An 8,703-nucleotide genomic window follows, 5' to 3' on the forward strand; every position below is an offset into this window, starting at 1 on the left:
AAGGTGTTATTCTAGTACGAACTCTAGGGCTGTTTGTGACACTTATAGGAATAGCCCAACGGATTGATTGGAAAGAATAACTTTGAGGTGGTTTCGTACCCTACCATAATCTCTTTGTTCGTTCTCCGCTATTAGTGACTTTGGAGTGACTCTTTGTTGCATGTTGAGGGATAGTTATGTGATCCAATTATGTTAGTATTGTTGAGGGAACTTACACTAGCGAAAGTATGAACCCTAGGCCTTATTTCCTATCATTGCAATACCGTTTACGCTCACTTTTATCATTAGTTACCTTGCTGTTTTTATATTTTCAAATTACAAATACCTTTATCTACCATCCATATTGCACTTGTATCACCATCTCTTCGCCGAACTAGTGCACCTATACAATTTACCATTGTATTGGCTGTGTTGGGGACACAAGAGACTCTTTGTTATTTGGTTGCATGGTTGCTTGAGAGATACCATCTTCATCCTACGCCTCCTACGGATTGATAAACCTTAGGTCATCCACTTGAGGGAAATTTGCTACTGTCCTACAAACCTCTGCACTTGGAGGCCCAACAACGTCTACAAGAAGAAGGTTGTGTAGTAGACATCAAGCTCTTTTCTGGCACCGTTGCCGGGGAGGCTAGGTAAGTGAAGGTATATCTTTAGATCTTGCAATCGAATCTTTTTGTTTCTTGTTTTAGCACTAGTCTAGTTTATAAAAGAAAACTACAAAAAAATGGAATTGAGTTTGTCTCATACGCTTCATCTTTTTAATATCTTTCGTGAGTATGATGGAAAGGATAATTGTGCTCAAGTGCTAGAAGAAGAAATCTACAAAATGTTTGGCACTAAATCTTTGAATGATGAGCATGATTGCAATGTTGTTAGTACGAATTCTTTGAATATCCATGATGCTAATGATGATTGCACTAGTTATGATGAAAATACCTCCTATAAACATGTCAATTTTTGTGGAGTAGATTGGGTTTGCAAGTACACACCAAATAGGGAAGATAGATATTGCAAGAGGCATAAGTACTTAGAAACTAAATAGTTGCAAGAAAGTCTAGATGAATGTGCTGAAAGATTCAATATTTTTCGTGCCCCTTGTGAACTTTGCAATGAACATGGTCATTTAAAGCTCCAATGCTATTTGTTTCATGATCAAGTCGTGTCCAAACATTGTGATAATTTGATTACCCTTGAGCATCATAAAGAGCTTAGCCTTCTTTTGGGTTATGAAGAAATGAAACGTATAACTGAGGGTATTCCAAAGTTTAATCTTGATAGAGTTCTTGATTTTGATCTAGAGAATATTTATATGTATTGTGCGGTGAATTGCATTGAAAACCCTTATATTGCCAACTACATAAAGAAAAGGAAACAAATAGAAGATGGAGAGAATACTAATGAAAGGGAAGAGACTTCCCAATATCCTCCTATTATCTCTTATGATGAATCAGGCAACGAGGAGGAGCCTCCTATTCAACCAATCTCATTAATAAGGAGCTCCAAAAAGAGGACTGAACCCACACACGATGTGGTAAAGAAGAAGAAAAGAAAAAGGAAGAGAGGTAAAAAGGTATCTCTCCCAAATAAAGTTGCTCCTATTATTGTTGTGCCTCATGAAAATGAAGATGATACACTTGATGATGATCTCGTTATGCCTATTGCTTGTTGTCATGATTATGATTGGGAAGATAATGATACTTCTTTAGGCCCAATGAAAATCTTTTGTGACAATACTGGTGCAATTGCCTTGGCAAAGCAATCCAGATTTCACAAGAGAACCAAGCACATCAAGAAACGCTTCAACTCCATCCGGGATCAAGTCTAGGTGAGAGACATATATGCAAGATACATACGGATCTGAATGTTGCAGACCCGCTGACTAAGCCTCTTCCACGAGCAAAACATGATCAGCACCAAGACTCCATGGGTGTTAGAATCATTACTGTGTAATCTAAATTATTGACTCTAGTGAAAGTGGGAGACTGGAGGAAATATGCCCTATAGGCAATAATAAAGTTATTATTTATTTCCTCATATCATGATAAATGTTTATTATTCATGCTAGAATTGTATTAACCGGAAACATAATACATGTGTGAATACATAGACAAACATAGTGTCACTAGTATGCCTCTACTTGACTAGCATGGTTAAGTTTCCTAGACATAGACATGAGTTAAGTTTCCTAGACATAGACAAAGATGGTTAAGTTTCCTAGACATAGACATGAGTTGTCATTTGATTAATGGTATCACATCATTAGTAGAATGATGGGATTGACTTGACCCATATCGTTAGCTTAGCACTTGATCGTTTTAGTTTACTGCTATTGCTTTCTTCATGACTTATACATGTTCCTATAACTATGAGATTATGCAACTCTCGAATACCAGAGGAACACTTTGTGTGCTACCAAACGTCACAACGTAACTGGGTGATTATAAAGGTTCTCTATAGGTGTCTTCGATGGTGTTCGTGGAGTTGGCATAGATCAAGAATAGGATTTGTCACTCCGATTGTCAGAGAGGTATCTCTGGGCCCTCTCGGTAATGCACATCAATATAAGCCTTGCAAGCAATGCAACTAATGAGCTAGTTGCGGGATGATTCATTACAAAACGAGTAAAGAGACGTGTCAGTAACGAGATTGAGCTAGGTATTGAGATACCGACGATAGAATCTCGGGCAAGTAACATACCGATGACAAAGGGAACAACGTATGTTGTTATGCGGTTTGACCGATAAAGATCTTCATAGAATATGTAGGAACCAATATGAGCATCTAGGTTCCGCTATTGGTTATTGATCGGAGACATGTCTCGGTCATGTCTACATAGTTCTCGAACCCGTAGGGTGCGCACGCTTAAAGTTCTGTGACGATCGGTATTATGAGTTTTTGTGTTTTGATATACCGAAGGTACTTCGGAGTCCCGGATATGATCACGGACATGACGAGGAGTCTCGAAATGGTCGAGACGTAAAGATTGATATATTGGATGACTCTGTTCGGACACAGGAAGTGTTTCGGGAGGTTTCGGACATATACCGGAGTACCAGGGGATTACCGGAACCCCCTAGGGGATGTAATGGGCCCATTGGGCCTTAGTGGAGAAGAGGAGGGGCGGCTAGGGCAGGCCGCACGCCCCTCCCCCTCTAGTCCGAATTGGACAAGGAGGGGGCGGCCTCCCTTTCCTTCCACCTCTCTCCTTCCCTTTCCCCTTCTCCTACTCCTACTAGGAAAAAGGAGGAGTCCTACTCCCGATGGGAGTAGGACTCCCCCCTTGGCGCGCCCTCCTCCTGGCCGGCCACGTCCCCCCCTAGCTCCTTTATATACGGGGGCAGGGCACCCCAAAGACACACAAGTTGATCATTGATCTCTCCCATCCGTGTGCGGTGCCCCCCTCCACCATATTCCACCTCGGTCATACTGTAGCGGTGCTTAGGCGAAGCCCTGCGATGGTAGCTTCATCAACATCGTCACCACACCGTCGTGATGATGAAACTCTCCCTCGAGCTCTACTGGATCATGAGTTCGCGGGACGTCGCCGAGCTGAACGTGTGCTGAATGCGGAGGTGCCGTACGTTCGGTACTAAGGATCGGTCGATCGTGAAGACATACGACTACATCAACCACGTTGTCATAACACTTCTACTTAACGATCTACGAGAGTACCTGGACGAAACTCTCCCCTCTCGTTGCTATGCATCACCACGATCTTGCGTCTGCGTAGGATTTTTTTTCAAATTACTATGTTCCCCAACATCATCCGTGAGGTCCGGTACCTGAAGTGGCTGGCGAACCCCGTAGTTGTGCCCAAGAAAGGTGGGAAGGAACATATGTGCATCGACTTCACCAATCTCAACAAAGCCTGCCCTCAAGACCCATTCCCACTTCCGCGCATAGACCAGATCGTCGACTCCACCGCCGAGTGCGACCTGTTGTGTTTTCTAGATGCCTTCTTAGGTTATCACCAGATCAAGATGGCGGTGGAGGATGTGGAGAAGACGACCTTCCTGACCCCGTGCGGGGTATACTACTACACCTGCATGCCGTTCAGACTGCGCAACGCTGGGGCAACCTTCCGGCGACTGATGCACATCGCCCTGGGCCAATAGCTCGGGAGGAACGCTGAGGCCTACATCGAAGACATCATGGTGAAGTCGCGGGAGGTGAGGGCCCTCATACAAGACTTGGAGGAAACTTTCGCCAGCCTGCGACAGGTGGACCTGCGGCTCAACCCAGAGAAGTGCGTGTTTAGCGTCCCTTCGGGCAAGCTATTGGGTTTCCTCGTGTCGCACAAGGGGGATCGAGGCAAATCCGGAGAAGGTCAAGGCAATAGAAGACATGAGCCCGCCCCAAACTTTTAAGGAAATGCAGAATCTCGCGGGTTGCGTGACCTCGTTGGGGCGCTTCATTTCCAAGCTAGGAGAATGTGCCCTGCCATTTTTCAAGCTGATGAAGAAGGGCCCATTCGAATGGACCCCGAAGGCCGACTTGGCGTTTTGAGACCTCCAGAGATATTTGACCAGCCCTCCGGTGATGGTCGCGCCTCGACCCCTCGAGCCCCTGGTGCTCTAATTGGCCGCCACGCCCCATTCAGTCAGCGAGGCATTGGTGGCTGTCCGGGAGGAGCGCCAGGCCAAGGATGCGCCATGTAACGTCGTACCTCTAGCCAGGACGGCGCGGCGCCGGATCGGCACCGCTGAAGCCACGACGATGCCCTCGGACGATCAGACCCCGCAAGATGGCATGTCTGGGCCTATGTAGGCCGTGGTGAGCAACCAAGCTCCTGAGGTCCCCATACCTCGGGAGGCGCCACAACCTCCTGAGGCCACAAGCTGCACCGACGCTCCCACCCTCGTCGAGCACCCTCTACTTTGTTAGCACAGTACTATGGGGCGCAAGGGCACGATACCCCATGCCCCAGAAGCTCCTGCTCACTCTCCTGGTGGCCTCATGCAAGCTGCGTCACTATTTCCAAGGCCACCCAATTAAGGTCGTCTCAGCCTACCCACTGGAGAGGGTGCTCCGGAGCCCCAATGCAGCGGGAAGAGTCACCGAGTGGAACATTGAGCTGCAGGTGTTTCAGCTGGAGTTCGGCACAACCAGGGTCATCAAGGGGGTGGCCCTCGCCAACTTTGTGGCAGAATGGACCAACGCTCTGGAACCCGAAGCGAGCGAGAACCGATCCCTTTCGCTAAGAAGTGAAGCACCAGACGGCTGGGTCATGTACTTCGACGGCGTTTTCGCACGCTAGGGCGCGGGGACTGGAGTCGTGCTCATCTCGCCCACTCAAGACAAGCTCTACTATGCCGTGCAACTCTGCTTCTAGCGGGGCGAGAAGGCCTCCAACAACATCGCGAAGTACGAAGGCTTGATCGCCGACCTCAAGGCTGCGGCGGCCTTGGGGGTGAAGCGCCTCACCATCAAGGGCGACCCTCAGCTCCTCATCAACTTCTCCAACAAGGTATACAAGCCAAAGGACGAGCACATGGAGGCATACCTCGCGGAGGTATGCAAAATGGAAAAGCAATTCTTGGACCTAGAACTGCAGCATGTGCCATGCGACACAAACAAGGAAGCAGATGATATCACCAAGAGGACATCAAGGCGACAGCCCCAGGAGCCTGGCGTCTTCGAGGAGCGGCTCTTTAAGCCTTCAGCGGCCCCTCCGGCTGCGGAGCCTATGCCACTTTAGGAGGAGCTCCCACCGCCACCAACCTTAGGAGCTCCCGCCTGTGGCCTGACCTCAGGAGCGCGCTTGCTCTTTGCGCTTGAGACTCAGGGGGTGCTGGACTGAAGAATTCAAGGCGTACCTGCTGCGGGGGACACTGCCGGAGACAGAGGAGGACGCGGAGCGCGTGGCCCAACAAGCTACGGCGTATTGCATCTAGGATGGTGAGTTGTACAGGAAATGACCCAACGATGTTTCTTTGCGATGCATCTCCAGGAAGCAGGGGGGCGAGCTGCTAGCTGACATACACGGCGGGGACTACGGGCATCACTCGTCGTTGCGCACCCTGGTTGGCAAGGCGTTTCGCAACGGATTCTACTAGCCCATGGCACTCAACGATGCAACCGAGCTGGTGAAATCCTGCGAGGCTTGCCAGTCCCATGCCAAGCAAATCCACCAGCCTGCTCCGGGCCTCTAGACCATCCCACTTTCGTGGTTGTTTGCGGTCTGGGGGCTGGATATCCTGGGTCCATTCCCTCGAGTGCCAGGGGGCTACCGCTACCTCTACATCGCCATCGACAAGTTCACCAAATGGGCGGAGGTGGAAGCCGTCTGCACCATCCCAGCTGGGTCAGCAGTTAAATTCATCAAGGGCCTAGTGAGCCGGTTTGGGGTCCCTAACCGCATCATCACTGATAACGGCTCGTAGTTCACTAGCAGTCTCTTCAAGACATATTGTGCTAACCTTGAAATACAGATTTGCTATGCTTCGGTAGCGCACCCTAGGAGCAACGGCCAAGCCGAGCGCACCAACGCGGAGGTCTTGAGAGGCCTCAAGACCAGGACCTTCAAGAAGAAGCTCGAGGCCCGCATCAGGGGCTGGCACGATGAGCTCCAGTCCGTGTTGTGGTCCATCTGCACCACTGCCACCAAGCCAATAGGCGAGACCCCGTTCTTCCTCGTCTTCGGAGCAGAAGCGGTTCTCCCACACGAGGTCGGGCATCGTTCCACAGGACGCCATGCGGGGGATGGACCTTGTGCTGGGGGAGGAACGCCGCCGTGCAGCCTCGCTCCGGGCGGCAAGGTACCAGCAGGCGCTGCGATGGTACCACTGTCATAGTGTCCGCTCCAGGATGCTCGAGGTGGGCGATCTCATCCTGAGGCGGGTGCTCTCCAGGGAAGGGCTGCACAAGCTCTCACCCATGTGGGGGCCCATTTAGGATTTCCCGTGTCTCCAGGCCTGGCTCCGCGCACCTGGAGACATAGGACGTGATCCCCATCCAAAACGCCTGGAACATCCAGCACCTCTAGAGGTTCTACCTATGAAGCAAGGCCCAATGCCTGTGAAGGTCTCCGCTCGTGACACTCTCACGTAATAATGAGTGGGGCTGTGCATGCTACGGAGTCTCCGGAGTGCTGTCCTCGGGCCTCAAGGGCTCCCTCCCACATCCTAGTGGCAGCACTTAGCTCCGCGCTGGTGAGAAGACTAGACTAGGTGCCGGACGCGGCTGTTCATTTGCTTTATGTAGTTGGTTTGTGTCCCTTTTTATGAAAATTTGGAGTTCCGGCGTTTCTCGATTGCTCGGTTGAACCCTTTCTTTCTCTACTTCCTCGCTCGGTTCTTTGTTTTGCACAAGGGAGGGTGGCAGTTGCCCGACGCTCTCCCTCGCGTACCTCGCGCGGGGGCTGGACAGGTGTGTGTGTGTGTGTGTGTGTGTGTGTGCCGAGCTAACCTAAGCCATGGGCACGCCTAGCTAGAGCCCTATCCTGTCGCTCCAGAGCTTTGGCTCTCCTGACCTTCCCGAGGCACTCTCGATTGAGCTCGTGGTTGGCGCACCCCCACCCCTAAAAAGTTCGTGCCCCACGGGTACCGCGATGTGGTGCATTGGGCCATGATCATGAGGCCTCGTGCGAGGAAGGACAAGGCACCTGACGGGCATCTTAACAATTTATGTGGCCCTATGACGCCTCCTGAGGGCAGCAACTCCCGAGCCAGCAACAAGGAGGGCTCATCAGGTGCCAGAAGGCGCGCCCGCACGAGACGGGAAACTACCATGGGCGCATTCATCTAAGTTATCCCTCCATGTCTACATAAAGCATGAACGCCATAACACAACATAGGAATGGTAAACATAACACAAAGCAAGATAAGCACTACGGTCATTACACGCCCTCGCAGGGCCCCATACTTGTTTCTTGTAAAATGCAGGAAGAAAGGAAAGGATAAGCAAAAATGGCCCTCATGGCGCAGGTGCTCAGAAGGATTGGCCCCCGAACTCAGCCAAAGCCCTCCTCGCGCTTCACTGGAGCACGACGATGGGACGACCCACCACCATCCTCGAAGCGAGCCCGACGACGCGGCGGCTGGTCGTAGCCGCCACTGCTGGAGCTCTCGTCGGAGGAGGAGCTGTCGTGGCCAAACGAGCCATGGTCGCCGCCGGGGGCAAGGTCGCCCTCTTCCTCGTCATGAACGTCGCCAAGGCCAACCGCTCTGTCTCCCTCGCTGTCTCCAGGGCAGCACCCGGCGTGGCAACCATCTTCCTCAAACACCCTCACGAAGAGGGTCGCGACCCCGTCGTATTTGAAGTGGAGGGTGCACCGCCTGCCCAGGCCGCGCGCGCAGGCAAACGCCTGCCAGCCGCGGGCTAGGGCTACGTTGCCCGCGACGGAGACCTCCACCGCGACCCACGAAGCCTTGCTCCAGCAGCCATCGGCCTGCAGCCAGAGGCCGCCGGGACCCAAGGCCGGCAGCTCGACAGCAAAGGAGCGTGGAAGTTGAAGCTAGGTGTCGGCCGGGTTCTCCGATCACACGATGAACTCCGGCAGCACCTCCGCCGAGTGGAAGCGCGGTCGGGGAGGCCGGGTGACCATGGCGCGCCTCCTTTCGTGGATAGGACTACTGCATCTTGGGTGGCTCCCGCCGCGCGAGGGGACGTCGCCATGGCCGCCAGGAACGGCGCCAGACCCCGAAGAAGTTCGCTCGCACCGCGGCCACGACAGGAGTCGCGGCGTGCTTGCGGGGGCGG

This window comes from Triticum urartu, chromosome 7A, assembly GCF_056163025.1.
Source record: "Triticum urartu cultivar PI428250 chromosome 7A, HENAU_Tu73, whole genome shotgun sequence".
Taxonomy (NCBI): Eukaryota; Viridiplantae; Streptophyta; class Magnoliopsida; order Poales; family Poaceae; genus Triticum; species Triticum urartu.